Source organism: Ciconia boyciana, chromosome 1, assembly GCF_034638445.1.
Source record: "Ciconia boyciana chromosome 1, ASM3463844v1, whole genome shotgun sequence".
Lineage (NCBI taxonomy): Eukaryota > Metazoa > Chordata > Aves > Ciconiiformes > Ciconiidae > Ciconia > Ciconia boyciana.
Genome location: NC_132934.1, coordinates 117,941,705 through 117,960,915, shown reverse-complemented (window position 1 = coordinate 117,960,915; position 19,211 = coordinate 117,941,705). Strand labels below are relative to the sequence as shown.

Genomic DNA, 19,211 nt, shown 5'->3' with positions numbered 1-19,211 from the left:
GACCACCCAGCTCACTGGTGGGGACCTTCGGGACGGCTACTCGAAGCTGTAGCCTCCAAGATAAATGGGCACTCCAGTGTGGAGGAAAGGAGAAAGCCAAGGATGCGGATATTTTCATCCTTGATCACTAGGGACAGTCAGCGCAGTGTGTGCTTGTTGTCCATATGGCAAAACTCTGGCGTTTTGCCACTCCCTGTGGTCACATCTAGCCCTGAGAGGCCCTGACAGCTTGTGGGCTCCCTCCTGCTGTGACCCCAGTGCCTGGGCATACAGGCTCATTGCAGAGAGCCTGGGGACAATTATATGGCTCTGGGAGATGGCCTTGAAAGCAAATGAACTGAGACTCAGAGGAACAGAGCTGAGTGCCTGGGCCTGAGCAGCTGAACAGGACATGAGTAGGACATCTGCACTCCCACCTTAGATGTTTTTCACGCTGTGTGCTTTGAACATGGTCCCAGAGCCATTGACCAATACTAGAGCTATCAACATTACTCTGGAGATGCCTCAACATCCACTCTGTGCCTGACAGCAGAGAGTGCTGAACTTAGCACTTACATGCAGGACATAAGCACTAGAGCCATCCATTGCACCCTGAAGTGATGGAGATACACTACACAGCTTCCATGGAGTTGGTGCGGAAGGAAAAACAAAACATAACCATGATTTCAACCCATAACACAAGGAGCTTTTGTGCTGATCTATCCTATGACCATACAGTCAAAATGAAATAGCACCTTCTGGCTGTCAAGGCCGACAACCACGCAGCTGGAAGCTCTCAGGAAAACTTAGAACCTGCCAAGTCACCATTTCCAGGTGGGAAAAGAAAAGGGCCATACCCAGGGGGAAATCGAATGACAAATAATAACAAAAATAACAGATGTATGGCAGCCCTTTAGAGTAGTGAAACCGAGACTCCTATTGAAGAACTTTGGCTTGGGCTGGGGGGTGGAGCTGCCCCCAACTGCAGCATAGGAGATATGCACAGCATCTTGCATGCACCTACAATGGTCATATGGTGGTGGAGGGGTAGCTGGGAGAGAGAGTGGTGGCAAGGGGGCTTTTTAATCACCAGTGCTGAATGCATAGATTTAGGTGCTTGAAGATCAGGACCATCAACTTCTCTGGGCTAAATGCTCCATAGTTACCTCAGCCCACAGTTTTGGAGAACCACTTGAATATTCTTCGCTCCTGTGCTCCCTGGCAGCACCCTCAAACATTACCTGCCATTGATGTTAACAACAGTCAGATACCCAAATGCTGAATTTATACTATCAGTAGTCAGTCAAGAAGAGTCTAACAGTGCAGGGAAATGAAGAGAGAGCTTCTGAGGCCCAGGTCAATCCCTTGATGCCCAAGTCAGCTTTCCACTATTAACACATATTTATTACATTAATCATTATATCCTAGCACTGTTGATTAAGAAGAAAATTTGCACCAATTTCTTGCTGATCTTGTTAATCATGAGGCAGGTTATTACTAGAAACACTCTTAAATGCACTTATTTTTAATTTTATATATGCTATGTATATATCCTATAGTTTGTAAATATCCAATATGTGAATTACACTTTAATTTTATATCTATATATATCCATTTCATTCAAGATCACTTGAGTCCATGACATAGCCAAATGCCTTAGTTGCTGCGTCATCTGCAACATTTCTAATGCTAGTATCTCCTAGGCTTGAAGCAAGGCAGGTATATGTGTACAGTGGTAGCAGCACAAACATACAGGAAAGAGCTACCTCTGTATCAAGACTGCGTGTGTTGAAAAGATTAAACTTCAGTCTTCTCATGCTGCAAACTTGGCTAAGAAAACTCTAAATTTAAAAGAAGTCAAAAATGCTTCTTGAAGAATTACTGAAATGTCAAGCAGCATATGAAAGGACTCTGTTTTCATGTCGTCTCCATGCCCTAACTCCTTTCACATCCCTCAGGATTATAATTTTTTAAATTGTATTAAAAAAAAAGGCTCAGTCATCTCAAGTGTATAATTTAAATGCCAATTTCCTGCCTGGATTCACATTTTCTAGCTCAGTTTTAAATCATTGAAAACAGATTGAATGGGGTGCCTTGTTTGGCAAGCATTGCTGTTCACCTACCAACAGAACTTCAGTGTGGTCCTCTTCTGCAGACATTTACCCATTGGCTTGATGGGGACTACTCAGGAGAGGAAGGACCTTTCAGGCCTGCTGTGTATCCTTTTGTCTCATCCTGCTGTTAAATCTCTCTGGAAAAGAAACATCAGCATTCTGGAATCTGATACTGTAGAAAATTCTGTGGTCCTTTGGACCCCATAAGTGCCAATTCATGTTTTGCTTACAGAAGCAAAGCAAATGGCTTTTTCCCCTCAAACAACATAATTGCTTTCTCCTTCTTGTGCACAGGACATTAAACAGTTGGGCTTGTTTGTCATACAAAATCAAATTAAAGAGAGCATGACAAGTTAGTGTGTGTCTTCTCTAAAGAATGAGAAAGAACTGATGATCACGTTCCTGCCAGCACCACCCACTTGTCTACCCTGGAAGGGCCAAATGCCATTTCCCAAGGTGAGAGAAGCTCACAGGTGCTCTCCAGTCCCAGGCGTGGAGCTGTGATTTACCTCGCTGCTAAGGGGAGCTAACTGTGGCTGTGCATTTCAAGGGTGGAAAAGTCCTCCACCAGCATTCCTGCATCTCCCTGTTCCTGTGTCTCTGCGCGTCCTCCCACGCCACACTCCCTGCAAGCTGGATCCGCTTATAGTTTCCTGTTTGGAATTGGAAAGCAAATATTCCCCTTGGTCTGCTCCCAGCATAACCACTACCAGCTCCAAAAGTCCTAGTTAACTTCTGCTCTGTCCAAGCAGGATGTTCTTCCAAACATGCAGCCGCTGATCCAGAGGGCACAGCCATATCCTGTTGAAAAGGGAAAAAACAAACACCAGAGTTTCAGCTGCATCGATACAGGTAGTCGTGGTCGCAATGCCATTGCAAGCCCTCTGGGTTTGAGCACCTCCACAGCAGACTTGTAGTACCTGGGGAGGCCCCAGCACCTTGAAGAGCCATGGCTGGCTGCACACTGGAAGTCCAACAGCATCCCAGCTCTATGCCCTGGTTACATGGAGCTCCATGAGGCATTTCCCAGCACTCTGAGCCCCTGCCCCATCCTTCTCCCAGGACTTTTATGACTGCATTGTCCTGCCCCAGATGTAGGAAAAGAGAAAGGGTGAAGGGAAACAGTGGTGGTGAAGAACGGAGCAGATATTAATATCCTTGATGATGTCTGCATTTTATTTTCCCTTTTAATTTACAGCCTGGCACTTCAGCTGCAGTTGCTGTTTCCCTGATTGCACCTGGTTTGGGAGTTAAAAAAGAATATACTTTTTGTTGCTGTTGGCCCATAGGTCAAACTAGCTTGCTCTAACGTTTCTACTTGTTATGTATGTACATGTGAGTTTAATAAAGTTTGTTGTCTGTTTAAGCTCTGTTGTTGTCTACTTAATTGTAGGGAAGTGGGAAGCTGTCACTATGCCAGAATTTTTCTTATTGAAATCTAACAAAACAGTGAGCAATCTAGACAAAGCAATAACATGGCACCCTGTGTCCCCAAACCAGCACGCACTAAGAGCTTCATTAAAATTGATCTTGAATTCAGCAAGTAAATCAACACTCACCCAAGACAATACATTAAATTAATCAGGCACAAAATATCCCATACAGATCAGCAGGCCAAAAGTTTTTGAAAAATAAGCACAACAGAAACTTTCAGTTCTTGGTCGATATCAAAGTACCATGATGTTTCACCACAAAGCAGCACATATAATTAGCAATCAATTACTCATTAAAATTGCCCCATGGAGCAAGCATGTGAGCACATACAACGTCTCTAATTCCCTTTGGCTCACTGGGCCCTGGCCTTATTTCATTATAAAAGCACTTCTGGGGTGTGCGAGAAGGCAAAAGAGCTCGTTCAGGCCCCGGGCCCACTTCCTTGGCTGGCAGACTGTGGTGGGTACAGCAGACCATGACCTTGGCCGCCTCACGCTCCTGGAGGATGAGCCCTCTCACTGTTGGCAAAACCGCCTTTTCTACACAAACCCCAGACTTTCTGGGTGCAGCTCCAGATGCCACGACAGAAAAAGAGAGGATGGCAAGGTCCTCCCTAGACTGTCCCAAGCTACCAGTGCCTGTGTCACTAGAATACAGCCCAGCTTCTCCTTGTCTGTAGGTGTCTGATCTCCCCAGACCCTACTGCCATCTGCACCACCATGCAGGAGCATGGCCATGTTGCCCAGGAAATCCTCCCCAACAAGGAGGCAGTACCTGTTGTGATTAATGTATCTGCAAGGTTTGCAAACCTTTGAACGATGGCACCGCTGTGGCTTGAGAGCCCCATCCTCTGGCATTATTTCCAGTATGCCCCTGCTCCTGCCTGCCTGTTGGGCCATGACCTTCAATCAGCATCTGTCATGGTCAGCCTAACATTGATTTTCCAACATCAGGTGAGACATCCATATTTCTAATGTAAGATTTCCAGGACAGCCACACATTACATACCTCACTCCTGTGGTGCCAGGGGCTTTTATCAGCAAAGGGCTCCTCTAGGTGTGGAGATGCCAGACAAAGACAGCAGCTTCCCAGAATCCCTGCGGACGGGAATTAACTGAGGGAAACACACAGGGGCTGTAAAATAGACACAGATAAAATAGCCTGATCGCTAAAAAAAAACCCAAAAAATTTAAAAGAGGAAAAAAAGAAGAAGATTTGCTGGGACCCCTGAAATGTGAACCACTATCCCCGTGATGCTCAGTGACAGGAACGCTGTGGGAAAAGACTGCTCTCGCTGTGCAGTGTGCTGCCCACAGTTATGGTTTGCCATGACGCCTCATTGATATAGAGATTTAGAAATTTCCTTGCAATTCCTTGAAGAAGAATTTCTAAGGAAGAAATTTCCTTCCTTAGAAATTTAGAAAGTCCACATGGTCCTAGAGAGTTGAACCAGGAGTACCCAGGAGATAATGTTTCAGAAAGGGTGAGTTTTAGCTCCAGGGGGAGATTTGGATGGTTGAGCAGAGTTCTTGGTAAAGTGGACTCTAAGGTCCCATTTCTGAGAAATTGCAACAAACAAGGCATCAGTAACTGGCAATTAAGACCGTAGGCATCCTTCTTAGCAAAACCTGCTGTCTTAAGAAGTGTTGCTGGTCTTAAGTGTGACACACCAGCTGGGCACGGCAGCAGGGCTCTCCTCCTTCTGAGGGCTGAGCTTGTGGGTTCGCAGTCAGTGCAGGCACTTCTGCAGAGTGCTGGGCTGGGCAGGTGAGCCCCAAGGTGCCAGAAAGCCTGCTCAGACCCAGGGCTGGTAATATGGGTTGAAACACAGCTGCCCGGGGAGCATTCAGGGAAGGGAGCTCAGCCAGCTGACTCATGGTCTTTTTTTATGCCACTGGCTTTCAGATAGACACCAAAAGGAAAAAAAAAATCTTGGCACCTCATTTGCTAGGAGAACAGCTTAGAAGTATTTATTATTAAAAGGAGTGATTGAGCAGTGACATTCAGTGTTTCCATTTTTCAATCGTTTCTGGTTTTTTCTTCTTTTTTTCCTTGTGGTCTTTGTAAAAACACCAGAATAATAGCAATTTATTAAGAACGGGCATTCACTCAAAATAGTTTCCCTTAATGTGAATAGTCTTACTGACATTGTAAAATTTATTTACAGTTTCTCTTTTTTCTTCTGTTCATTGTTTGGATGTACCATAGGACACCAATAAAAAAAAGTTATTTATGCTAAACAGATGTACTGTGAAAAGCCAGATGCAACATGGATGATAACCAGCAGCTGGGCAAGCCCTAGCAGATAAGCTGCCTTTGACTATGGGTTTCCTTCATGCCCACAGTTGTTATAGCAGCTTCCTCTGTCGCTCACTTCACTTGCAAGTACACAGAAATGCTTACGATGGAGATCTAAGTCCCCATTACTTCCAAAGGCTGAAGAGTAAAGCGTGAGCATCACCTCCAAAGTGCTTTCTCAGCCTCCCCATGCCTCCTGATGCCTTTCCCACTTGAAAAAAAAAACCAAGGAGAGTTTAAAACAGAACAACATGAAAAACCCTAACATAGTGTGCAGAAAGTTGATGTGCTGCCTGGATTTACCTCAGACACGTTCCTCTCCAGAGACAGTCCCTCCAGGCCAGGTGGAGACTGTCCTGATACTGCCTACTGCTTGTAGGTAAAGCATACACATGATCATCTGGTCTTATTCAGAAATGGCAAGGCAAACACAGACACAGTGGCGTGCTCATGGCAAGGTGCACTCAAACTGCATCCTATGGTGCCTCAGGTGGACGCAGGCCCATACTACAGTGTTTAAGATCACGAAAGGGACAACCACATGAAACCACGTAGTGCCCAGGGCTGCCAAATGCCTGCTGCCTGTGCAGTCAGTGAAGAAGGATGCACGAGGCACGCTACAGGTGTGCTGTGCCAGGTTCACGATTTCTTCTCCCCTTTGACCACCTAGGGAGCCAGGGCCTGGAGAGTAGATGGTCTGAATCACGTGTCACTATCTCAGTCAAAGACATCAAAGTAGGCAAGCAGGATACAGCTGGATACTCCTGCTTTCTCCTGAACGTGAGCCGTGCCTGTGGCTCTCCCACACAATTCATTTCATTGACGTTGTTCAGTTCTCATCCTATAAAGCATTCATTTAACTCAGAGGGGAAGAAAAAGTCAATTAAAAGAAAAAAAAAGTGCAACAATGAATTTTTAACATATTGTCCCAAACAGAAAGCTGGACCAGGTGCAGACCCATGATTAGGATCAAGTGATGGGAAGACGTCCAAAGCGTTCAGCTGAGCTGATTGCAGAGGCCTGGCTTTGAAGGCTGTATACAATGAAGCAACTCATTAATAGTTGGACTTTCACCTTCCTGGCAATAGATGAGTCATATATTTGAGAAGGTCAATCCCTTGGATTTTAAGAATGGAAGAGAAGATTGGGATCATTTACCCTGCAGTACACTGGCCGTATAATTTTCTTTCAGCATTAAGGCTGCGTGAGCCTAATACCTCCATCTACCTAGTGCCTTAGTTGCTTCTGCATGATTGGGCCAGGAGGGAACCATTGACCCAATTTACAGCTAAGCATGTCAACTTCAGTAACAACAGCAATTTGCTAAGACCTGGGTATTTGTTACTTTTCTTATGTTTCTCACTTTCTTCATCTGCAGCCAGGCTCTCCAGTTCATAAATGAGATTCCATTAGAGGAATCTGATCCCTTGTTTACAGGATAGTCCATGTCTCCGCACTATGACTAAAGCCGCAGATCAACAAAATGATTAACCTTTTGAGAAATGCTCTCAAAAGCACAAGTAGTCTCACTCTTTTTCAGCGTGTCACTTGGTGTCACACTCAGAGCAACAAGAAAGAGTTCTTTACAGTATGAGGTAGTTTGAGCCTGTTAGGGGAGCAGCCACAAGGATATTATGGCTCCTATTTTCAAAGCAGAGGGAAGCAATGGTTTTATTGCCTGATAAGCCAGGGCAAGAGAACCACCTGGCTGCAAAGCTGGGCTTTCTAAAGAGCTTCACACTGTGTCAGATGGGGAAAGCAATGAGAGCGCATGGTATCAGGCTTTTGAGGGAGATACTTGTAAAAACAAGAATTCTGGTGTGTGCTGATATGTCTGACACATGAAATGCACAAGAAGGGTTTGTTGGGAATACCAGAGTAGTGTGAAAAGAGCCTGAAACTGAGAGTTATGGAATGTTTCTATATCCTACCTGCCAGCAAGTACCAGCCTGCTCTCAGAACAGAACTTGTTTTGAATATGTGTTAGCACACTGCTTGGACAGAAATGGTTGATAAATCTTATTGAGGCCAATTAAGGGGAAAAAAAAAAGACAGGACCAAACAGTTCTAGGTCCTTCTTCCCCCCAGGAAAGCAAGAAGCATCCAGAGAAGCTTCTAAATAGTACATTTCATTTTCACATACCTCTTCCACCCACTCGGTGTGGGTGCACTGGAATGATTTTGCTAGCTTCTAATATTTCACTTGCAAGAAAGATTCCTGTAAAGGAAAGAAAGTGTCCAGGTGACAGAGTTCCAGATATTCACAGCTTCATATCTTCTCCTTCAAAAAGCTTTGGAGAGAGAAAATGCAGACCAGCCTCCCAAGTTGTATCTTCTTTCCTGAGGTAGTCCTTTGGCCCTTTTTCTCAATACTAGGTTTGGAAGACATCTCTACCCCCTTGGGAGAGAAATTAAAACCATAGGCTTTCCCAGAATAACCACATTTATACAAGCTTCCCTTCCCTAGAGGAGAAGGAGAGGGACTCAAAACCTCGAAGATTGTTTTAGAACTTCTATGGCGCTTAGCCAGAAATTTCAAAAAGCGTTCATGTGGCCATAAATCAGCTGAACTGGTCAATGTGCAGAGACAACTGACCAAAGGACTCACCCAATGCTAGATGATTCGCATTTCTGAGAAAGCCATGAAACAAAAGATTTTGCCTTAAAAAGCAATGGGTTCCTTAACTTTTCTTAGTGTCATAACACACTGCATGAACTTTCATGATTACAAGGACCAACATAACTGAATTAATGAAGAAGTGTATCCAGACATTTCTTTCAGTGCTGGCAAAATGACAAGTACACACCAGGTGACCAAAACCTCAACATCCGATACACTTAGCCATAAAATTCTTGCACAAATATTCTCACAAACACTTCTGTCCTGCTGAAAGAGAACGCCTAGCATCTTTTTGTCTGGTATATCTCCTATTCACATTGATTTTTATGTCAGGAAACTATATTTGTCTGCTTTCAAGTTGAGTTCCTTTTCTCATGGCTGCAGAGGCCAATTTTCTGGAGGAGGAACTAATGATTCTGCCTGTCTCAACTTACATTTTAAATGCAATTGACTTTTAGAGTGAGCAAAGCCCTTCTGAAAAATCAGTAGTCTTGAAGATATATTCACTCAAGATGAATACACAATGGGTTTTTTTGGAATAGGGAAGATATCTTATGGTTTTAGGAATAAATATAGATACCAGCAGCAAGTACTATGGACTTTCAAACACTCTGAAGATTCCTATATTCTGACTGGATTCTTCACTGCTTGTAGATATGCTGTGAATTGGGAAGAGGGGCCTCTCACACCATTTTCCAAATGTTTTTTGCTGCCCGTAGCTGATGCAAAAGAGGCAAGCATAGTCCTTTGTGTTATCCTTGCCTTTTCTGTCCTGGGTTAGAGTACCTAGTGCTTTATTTGAAACTCTTTTTGAGGAAAATATCCTTATGCTCCCATCTGCGTTGAGCAGGGTGGCAGACTCAAGTTTCCAGACAATGTTCAGAAACAGATCACTTACAATGCCAGTGGCCCAAAGATTACAACAGCTTTTACTGCAGTGTTAACTGGGAAGTACAGGTGTTGCTAAATGTCCTTGGCAGATGTCCCTTAAGGAAGTGACTGCATTACCTAAGCAGTCAAAGACACCGTCCTCAAAGCATCCACAACAGGATTTATCATGGCCACAGTGAGTGCTAAGATCTGGAGAGCTCACAGGTAAGTGGAAACCCATAACATATAGATATACTCCCCTTGTCCCCACAGTTCAACATCACATCTCAGTGGTGTAACTCACAAAGTCCCATGACTGGAGATGTTCACAGAGTTTGCAAGGCACCCTCTGTTCCATGGCCACATTGCAGAGTAAATTGTGTGAACAGAGGATGCCCACTAAACAGGGCACAGTTCAGGCCCACACCATATGACACATGACCATAAGGTGTGTGAATTTCACTCAGGGGCAATGGCTGGAGAATTACATTGGTTTGAGGTGCTCCTTCTTTTATTAGATCCACACCTGGATTATCCTGGTTCATGGCAACTGAAATGTCTTCAGAGATGCTATTATTGGTGCTTCCTGGGTTCTGTCTATCCTACAAGACAACCAGCTGAAGACTCCAGCCCATGAAAGCTGCATCCTCCATTGGGTCATCAAAGCCCATGTGAGGCAACGTTCCAAACACAGCACTTTATTTTTGGCTTTTGGGTCATATCATTACATATCACCTTGGCTTATGGGCAGCTAAACTGATTAGTTCATAGAGTGACTGATAGAAGACTGACAACCTAAGGGCTTCGTGCAGTGGTGATGCAGGACTTTGTGAGATAACTTGAATGCCTCTACTTGCTTTAAACACCCTGTTCCACCTCTGGTTACTATGCTTAGGGAGACAGCAATGCAAATGTATAGGTAAAGCAGCAAGGACTTTTACAAAGCCACACAGCAAAAGCTGGAGCGTCACAGATCAGCTTCAGCAGAGCTATGTTGATTTATAGGAGATGGCCCACACATATCTGATGCAATCTACTGTCCAGGAAAGAGATCATATGAGGTGGTTGCTCAAGATAGCAGAGCACTGGGAGTCAGTGACCCAGCAGGGCCCTTCCAGTTTAATATTCCAGAATTCCTTGAAGCTTCACATAGGACCTGGGACAGAACGCTTAAACTTTGCAAAGAAGGTTCATGCTCAGGTGGTTGCTGCAATAGATAGACACTTTGGAGCACTTTTATTTTTAAACGTTGCCCTCCACCGTGAAGCTAACCAGTTTGTAAGGATCAACAAGTCAGAGCAAGCATCTCCCTCTCCATGAACAATGCGGTTAGCTCTGCATTACAAGGTTTCACCAGTGCTTTTTAACTACTGGGTGCTTTTCTAAATTGAAGACCAGGCACACTGGTCAGCAAAATGAAAAGACAGAGCCCCAGGCAGTATTCAGTTCATAAGTACCTGCCAATTTGTTTTGCAATTGCACTGTTATTTAAAAATGACAGTGTTGAATTAAAAAAAGTTTCAGCTGGGTATGGACTTTGCAGCTCAACGGCAGATCTGCCAGGGCGCTCTATCTGCCAGCCCATAAAACGTTTTGCGATCGAGCGTGCCAACCTAAATTAACTGGATTTGAGGTCAAGCAGCATTCATAGCTGAATGCGCCACAGACACCCTGAGAAGGAGCAGCAGCAATACCCCCTTTACCTGTAAAGCATATTGGAAATAAATAAATAAACACAAAAACAAAAAAGGAAAAATCCACTCACTGTTCTCATGCTCTTTTTTATGAGGTTGAGCAATATTTATTTGAAAGCTGTAAAACCACAAGTGCTTGGCATCTGCCCTCTTTGATCGCAGCATAGTTTAATGTAGGGCAGGGGCATCATTTAGCTGCTTTTAGCAAAGTTAAAATTGGCCCTTTGAGTCATTACATTTTTCTCTAAAACCCGCCTGTACATGGATGTGCTGAGCCACCATTTTATATATAAATATATAAATATAATATATATACACACCTCCTCATGTTTTCTTCCTTGGCTTGTTAATATTGAGGAGAGTCAATTGAAGCCAATAGACCAACCACTGGCAAAAATGACTGAAAGGTTGTCAGTATACGACATGACCACAGATGCAGCCCTTAGCTTCCTTCTGCCTTAGCTTGCAAAAATGTCCGTTTGCCATCCAGCTCACACACAGGTACTGAAGGCTGATTAACATCTTTTAAATAGGTTGAGATCATCATATAAACAGAGCTTGTAAAATGCAGAGAATTATCATTATTTTACCAGGCCAAATCCTGACATCATTGCCATTTTCCACTGAGAGAAGAAAATTATCTTGGCTTCAACAGTGGTTTTGCCTCGCTAAAAGCTGAACAAAAACAGACTGAGAGAGGCCTTCAGGATCTGTCCAGAGATTATTTATTCTTAGGACAGACAACTCATACTAATAAATTTCACCACAAAATAGCTTGGCTTCAGCTTGATCTATCTGCCATTTCAGTAGGCCACCGATAACAGGTTGGCCAGTCTGCACAGCTATAAAAGGTGAGGTGGCCTGTTCCTTTGCACAAAGGAAGGACTGTGTTAATACACTGGACCAAGAGACAGATGATCACTCGACTTGCAGCTGCTTGGTGCTTCTCCTCTTAAAAATTGTCCTGGGCCATGGATGATCTCAGGGGTCAAGAGCTCTTCCCACCTGGGTCTTCACTGACTCTTCCCAGCTTCCAGCAGGGCAAAGGGCATGACCAAAGTGCATTCGTATTCCAGCTAGCATCAGGTCCAGGACAGCTCTATTCTCAAAAAAGTCATTTCATCTAAGAAATGGCCTTCATCAATGATTGCCATTTCATCTAAGTAGGTTGCTTTGTCAGCAGTGCTAGGGTTTTCATGGAAATGTTTCCATTTCAAGACAAATGCTCCATACCCTGATGGTTGTGGTACTGTGTTTGGCATGTGGAATCCTAAATTCAAGTCACCCAGTTTGGAACACAGTAAAGGTTTGGAATGAAAAATGTCAAGTCTGCTTTGGGAAAGGCAGGAACTTGAAACCAAATTTCCTATGTGCCAAGCCAGTAACTCAACCATCAGGCTTTGGATCACACAGGTCTTGTCCGTGGGCCAACCAGCCCTGAAAGCAACTGTGGGAGGAATCTTCCAGTCCAGTTCTAATCACTGCAACAGGAAACAAACTGACTTTTTATTTCATGATACCTGATTCCACAACCTTGGTTCTTTAAGAGCTGTCCCAATACAAGCTGCATCAGTTGAAGGCCTGGGTCAGTTAAGTGGTTTCTCCTCACCCATCCTGACAGACATGGGGAGTATTAGGGGGTATTCTTGTCTTACAGCATGCTCACTGCATGACTTCCATTAGATTAACTTGGCCTACCCAGGTGGAACCAAGGGGTTTTTGGTTTTGTTGTTAAAGCTGGGTGCCCAACTCATTGAATTTCAGTAATATAAGAACTGTTTCAATACATTGGAAATTTACCATTTTTCAAACATTCAATAAACACTGGAATAATTCCAGTAATATTGGAACAGCTAGTATTGGAAAAATATAGCCATTAGAACTGGCAAAAATGATTTCTTATAGAGATAGATCTATGGTTTCCATGTTTGTGTCTTCCAGCAGAAAGTAGATCCTTCACAGCATGAACAGAAAATAATCACTGTATCTGGGTGACTCATGTTTAAAAATGCTTCCATCCTAAGTCCCTTCATCCTTCTGGCTGAAGAATTAGTCAGTGACGCACACATTTATCACCTCCACCTGCATTGCAACAGTCCAGTGCATCTATTCTTGGAATAGGAGAGATCAGGAAAGTCACCCAGCTGATCTCTTGCATGACATTTCCAGGTACCAATAATTTTAGAGGGGCCAACACTTCCACTGCATACAGATCTTGAGAACAGAAGTCAAGCCACTTTTCACATACTTCTTTTTCACTGCTTATCACTGCATGCATTTGTTTACACACGTGCTCCTTTAAGGGCTGAACTTTAAAAGCATGAGATACCCACATTCATGCATAGTTAGTGGCAACTGAATGTATTTAACACCACTAAAATTCTCAATGTGCATCTCATTAACAAAGGCCTAAAATAAGTACAAGAAATTTAAGCAAAAGAATAAAAAGCTTAGCTTATTGCAAGCAATATCCATTTTTCACTGTAAACCCTGCTGATAAGAGCAAATATTTATGTCCTGTGAGAGATTTTGCATAGCAGGATAAGCAGAAATATCTGTTTGCCATCTAAGAATGAACAGCATTACATGAGGTATTATAGTACTTGTCATCCTCTGTGCTATGTTAGAGTGGGAAAGATGGACAAATACTTTGTGCATAAGGGAGTGTCACTACTCAGTTATTTCCTGCTTATCTGCCAGACCAGCTAAACAACCAGCTAATACACAAATGAAACGAGACTATAAATGATTCACAAGCTAGCTGGCTACTGAAAACTTAGTGCTGCTTCGCCCAACCCCTTCTAGTGGGACCAGCTGAAGCATCCCAACAGCCCCTCCACAGGAGTGTTGGGGGCAGTTTGACTCAGCCCACTTGGGTATGAGGCACCTGCCAGAGCCCACTTGGTTCTTGCTTGCCACAAGCTCTCTGTATAACAGGTAGGACACAGGGAAGTAGACAGTGCTGTAGGCAGTACATTAATGGATCATTTCTTCTGTTGATTTTGCAAGGTGGCTCACTCCAATCCCACCTACAGTCTTATGAAAGCTCTACAGCAGGGTAGTCAACCAATACTGCTTTTGAGGTGAAAATGAAGTCCTTGCAGCTTCAAACTTATCTGGGACGTGGGAGAGGGAGTTACCCTTTTGCTGAGAAAACCTGACTCTCTTCTATTTAAATCGTTCCTCTCCTTGAGTCCCTGGGCAACAGCTTGGGAAATGGGGGTGGGCATCATGGCCAAGCTGGACATGTCATGATCTCCATGGGATCACCCTAGCCCAGAGTTACCTCCAGGCTTTTGAAAACATCTGTCCTTCTCGTAAGGTTGTGAACAGGCTTTCTTGTTGCTGAAAGTTTCATAAGCTGCCTGGGCTTTTCTTACACAAAACAGGGTTATTCTAGCCATTCCCAATAGCCACTCCAATCCTGTAATACTAGCTGTACTCTCAAAGACAGCAGAAGGCGGCCCCAGAACCACCTGATAGTCTCAAACAGCTCTAAGGCTTGGTTGGCCAATATGGCTCTATGTCCACATTAACAGATAGTATAGTGGTCTTGTTTTTCCTGCGATAGCCAGTCATCTTGATTTCAAAGATCACGTGCCTCCCCACACTCTCTGACACATGTAGGCCCACATACCACATTGCCACCATGACAAAATATCCACTGACATGTCTGAAATATCAGCAGGCAGCATAGATGAAAATCAAACAAAATATTTCCTCTCCCATGTGAGACAACTACTGTCAGAGGCAACTTCCCTGCCACCCACCTACTTCAGGTTCTCCTGCCTGTCCCTTTCACTCTACATGTCCCTCTTGTCACCCCCATTACTGCTCCTCTCTCAGTCCTTTGCAGAGAACACCTAACAAATCCATGTCGGGGCTGGAGAGTTGCAGAAGGCTGACTGGCAACTGGCAGAGTCAGACTAGAAAGAATCATCTGCAATGGAAAGAAACAGTAAGTCCATTAGCAAAGGCTGGAATACCCTAAAAGTAACAACAAGATTTAAGGCTACCCCAAAGCTTGCAACATACCTGGTCTGTTTTTACAATGAGCAGCTCTGAATGTCAAAAGAAAAATTGCACTAGAAATTGAAAGGGTTGCCAGTAGCCAAGTAAGAATACACACACACTTAACACTTCTCCGCTAACAGCAAGAGCAGCAAAACTATAAAACAGTTATTGCTAGTTCAGTGGGTTTACAGCACAGGGAAAGCTGTTGTTTTTCTGTCAGAAAACAGCTGTTGAACAAAGGAGGAAGATGGAGTGATGTATGGATTTTCCTGAGTCCGCAGCAGCAGGGCTGTAAGGCACTAAGATGGAGTGGCACTGCACAGAGTCCAGGCTGCCTTAGGACATTCACCGTGCTCCCTCAGACACCGCCACCTCTCCTGGGCAAGGAGCAGGGGAGAGCAAACACACCAGCGCTGTGCTGCGGGGAGGTGAGGAAGGCAGCCAGTGGTCTGAGTGGGAAGGAAACCAAGGGCAGTCAGCTGCCTGGGACGCAGGAGAAACAGAAGAGGCTGAAGATGTCAACACAGATGAGGTGCTGATGAAGAGGAGAGGGGGTGGGAGGAGGGAAGACTCAGCCCAGGAGCAGATCTCCACAGCTGGCCAAGAAACGAATCCCAGCCATACGAGCACTGCATGGGGACAAGGAGCGGGAACCGGGGAAAAGCGCGGTCCCAAAAAGACCTAGGGGGACATGCACAGGAATAGTTACCGCAATGTAAACTAAGGTGTGCGTTTCCAGCCAGTCAGGTGCTCTCTGATTAGGGCTTGCACACACACACTGAGCCTTTCCCACAGCCAGCACCGGTTAGCTGACCCCATCTCCACTGAGAAGCAGGGAAACCACCCCTGCTTGTCACAGGGTAAGAAAGTGCACATGGGCAGCGCTTGAGGAATTGTATCACATGTTAAGTAATTAATTTGTCTGTGTTTCTGTATCTTGGGATGAGTTTCCTGTAAAAGCTTTTGTCAAAGGAGTATAGCATCCTGGAGAAGAGAGACTGACTCTGGACTCTGGATTCTTCAGCTACAGTCAGACAGGTTTAAAAACATTTAAAAAAAACCCAAAAAACAAAAAAAACCCCAACAGAACAGAAAAAATCCTTGCCGTTTTCAGCGGCTTTTAGAGTCCTGGAAAAATAGCACGTAATCTGAGGAAGGAGAAGAGGGGTTATAAACCATTGAAAGTACAAAGCCAGGCAAAAATAGTAGATGAATACCAAGACAGAGTGGGATTCATGTCAAGAAAGTAAGCTACAATTTCATTATTTGATTTTACAATAATTTGCATTGATTTTAGTAGGCAAATGACCTCTCTCTAATATTTGTCATATCCTTGCAAAGTCCCAATTAGCTGCTGCTGCCAACATCTAGCCAAGGTGGCTAAATGTATAAATCAGCTCTTGACTTAATCACCAATTATTTGAAAATCTTTTGTATAAAAACTGTATGTGCAGAGACTGGGTAACTAAATTAAAAAAGGTCTAGAATACTTCTAACCATTTTGTCGTGCTTTCAGGTTAAAAATCATTTTTTAAAAAAGGAGAAAGAAAGAAAGAACAAAAAGGAGGGGGAATGAAAAACTAACATTAGTCCAAACCCTTAGAGAGCAACATGTAACAGCTTGAGACAAGTAAAGCATGCAGCATTTGGCACTGAGCAGTGTGCTACAAAACAAGGAACGTACACTTGAACGCATTTCCAGATCTCCTAGCAAGCAAAAATAGCCACTGCCCAGAGAGGGTCAGCTGAAAGGATCCCAGGCTGTAAGGCACATTTCCTAGAGAAAGCTATCAGCCAACACCAGCTCTTTGAAAATGCAAGAGGTAACCCTGGGAGCAGACCCCACTTTCAACAGTATAGCAGGAATGATACCTAAATGCTCACAGACCATGTCGGAGGCAAAACAGCAGAAAGCACGTCCCCTTTCAGAAGTTACATGTGGATATTCCCCTGTGATCAATGTTTTCAGGTCCTGGAGTAAACAGTAATACCTCTTCACTTACTTATAGTTTTAATATTCCCTGCTGTTGTTTTTGACCCCTGCTAGCTGAAATTCAACTCTGATGCTCATGGGCACTGTGAATCTGTTCACAGCTCTTTCACCAAAGTGAGCACTTCAGCCAGACTCTCCGAAAATGCAAGCTACCACCCACCTGGGTCTGATAAGGAACAGCAGCCTTTCTTAGCCCTGGGATTCAGCCAGTCTGATTTATGGTCCTGATGACAACACAGGGAAGTGGCCCATTTTAGCTTTTGAATACAGGCCTAACTTAGAGGCAAATCCCACATATTTCTGAGGCCTGACACGCGGTTTCGTACTTTTTGTAAGAAATAATGCTGGTATCCTTGGGTTCCATGTCAGAAAAATGAAACATTTGGGTCATTAGCAGATAATATAACAAGTTATGTGGTAGGAACAGACATCTTAATTATGGATGCAAAACCACCACTGAGAAGTTGTGGGGAACAAAACTTGGGCTGCTACATGACTGCACCGCTTCTTGTGTGAAATTTACAGATGTGGAAAATACATTCCTTGGACCACAAGAAACTCTTAGTACGGGGTTCCTTTCACAAAATGAAACCTGAGAGGACCATACGTTTGCTATCTTGTTTAACATGGCTAATACAGTTACTAGACATGATTTCAAGTCAAGAGATTTTTCAAAGATTCTTCAGCTGCCATGCCAGAATGAGATTAATTTTGGGTCAAACTGCGTGACCAGAGATGGAGACACTTTACTGAAGGAGCTTGCTACATTGCCTCTAGGGAAATGGCCTCAGAAATGAAATATCAAGACAGCCATTAGCTTTTGGTGATGGTCCCACTGGCAATTACATAGCCAAGCAATAGTCAGCACACACCAGATTTATCCAGGAGGAGTATTTTTTCGCCCACGTTGTTGGCATTGCGGGTTTGAAATCTATGGCAACCAGAGGTATTGGTACAGGAATATGAAGATCTACGGCCCACCAGAACAATTCTGAACATTTGCGGCCATCTCCTGGGAGATTTACATGGCTCCTTTCTGGGATATTTGCTAGCCTCTCCCACCACATCCTCCTAGGGACACATGGGGCACAGAGCCTCTAAGAAATCTCTTGAGTTACCACCACTGACAGAGAAATTCATCTGGCTCACAATGTACGCGGGTGCTGACTCCAAGAAGCTCTCAGGAGAAAGAGGGAAGCCAACACAGGCCTCTGCCATGAGAATACTTCTTGCAGTCTGCTCCAGCAGAAGCAGACCAAAGGCAGCTATTTCAGGCAGCCACATGCTCACAGCTTCCTACTTTCCTAGATGCTGCTCAGGACACATGGACTTGCCCGGATGCGTGGGATGAGTAATGCATGAGCTACCCAAGAGCTGTCCATGAGTATTGTATTAAGAATTGTTCTTAATAAGCAAGCTACAGCTTATTGAGTAGCTTAAGGTTATTGTGGCCTGCCAGGCTGAAAAGGTTGGGTGCCACTGATAGAGCTAGAAGAGCACCAATCAAAAGGAGCAAGTGTGAAGCTCTGTGGGTTGGCAGCAAAGCTAAGTTCTCTTCTTGGTGTTCATGCCAAGTCTGGGCAAACTGGCATCTCCCATCATGCAGTCAAGTGGGGAGTCACAGTCCAGAGCTCCTTTCTCTGCATCTCAAAATGGGTTATAGCTTCAAAACTTGAGTTTAAGAAAAAAAAACCAGCAGCGTCTTTACTCCAAAGGTCTCCACCATGGGATCCCAAGGTCCTAGTTCTAAATTAAGCCACTGAAGGTCACAGTGAAACAACTCCACTCGTATGTGTCAGAGGTTAGTTGCTCAGGGTCCACCTTAGGTCTCAGTTGTGGTCGCCTGGAGATGTTCCTCAGGCAGGTGACACAAGCAGCCTATGGAAGTGGCATAACATCAGGCAAAAACAAAGGCAAAATTAAAGAGAGGTGGTAGAGACAAAGGTTGTATCTGCCCTGCAGATCAAAAGTAGCTGTAGTGGTGCTTGAATAACGCTAAACAACCAGGCTTTGGGCCTGCCAGAACAAAGCTCAGACAGAGCTAACTTTGGTGTTTCACTGCCACTTATTTGGCAGATTTACCATAGATTTACCATCACCCTGTGGCTCACAACTAGGACAACTGTGTTCTCCTCCAGTGCCCTCCATTTCAAGCTTTTAGAGAGCCTTGAACAAGCTACCAGAAACAAGATCCC

General features: G+C 44.2%; 1 protein-coding gene across 3 annotated transcripts in view; it reads right to left on the bottom strand.

Annotated features, from left to right (window-relative positions):
• The window catches only part of KCNE2 (potassium voltage-gated channel subfamily E regulatory subunit 2), a 107,001-nt gene that overhangs the window by 48,903 nt on the left and 38,887 nt on the right, over positions 1–19,211 (bottom strand). For all 3 annotated transcript variants that reach the window (XR_012040760.1, XR_012040761.1, XM_072851993.1), the window contains 3 exons: positions 4,536–4,661; positions 2,603–2,894; positions 2,103–2,230 (listed from right to left, as the gene is read on the bottom strand). The gene's annotated coding sequence lies outside the window, so the exon portion shown is untranslated. Of the gene's footprint in view, positions 1–2,102; positions 2,231–2,602; positions 2,895–4,535; positions 4,662–19,211 lie in introns of those variants that run through there.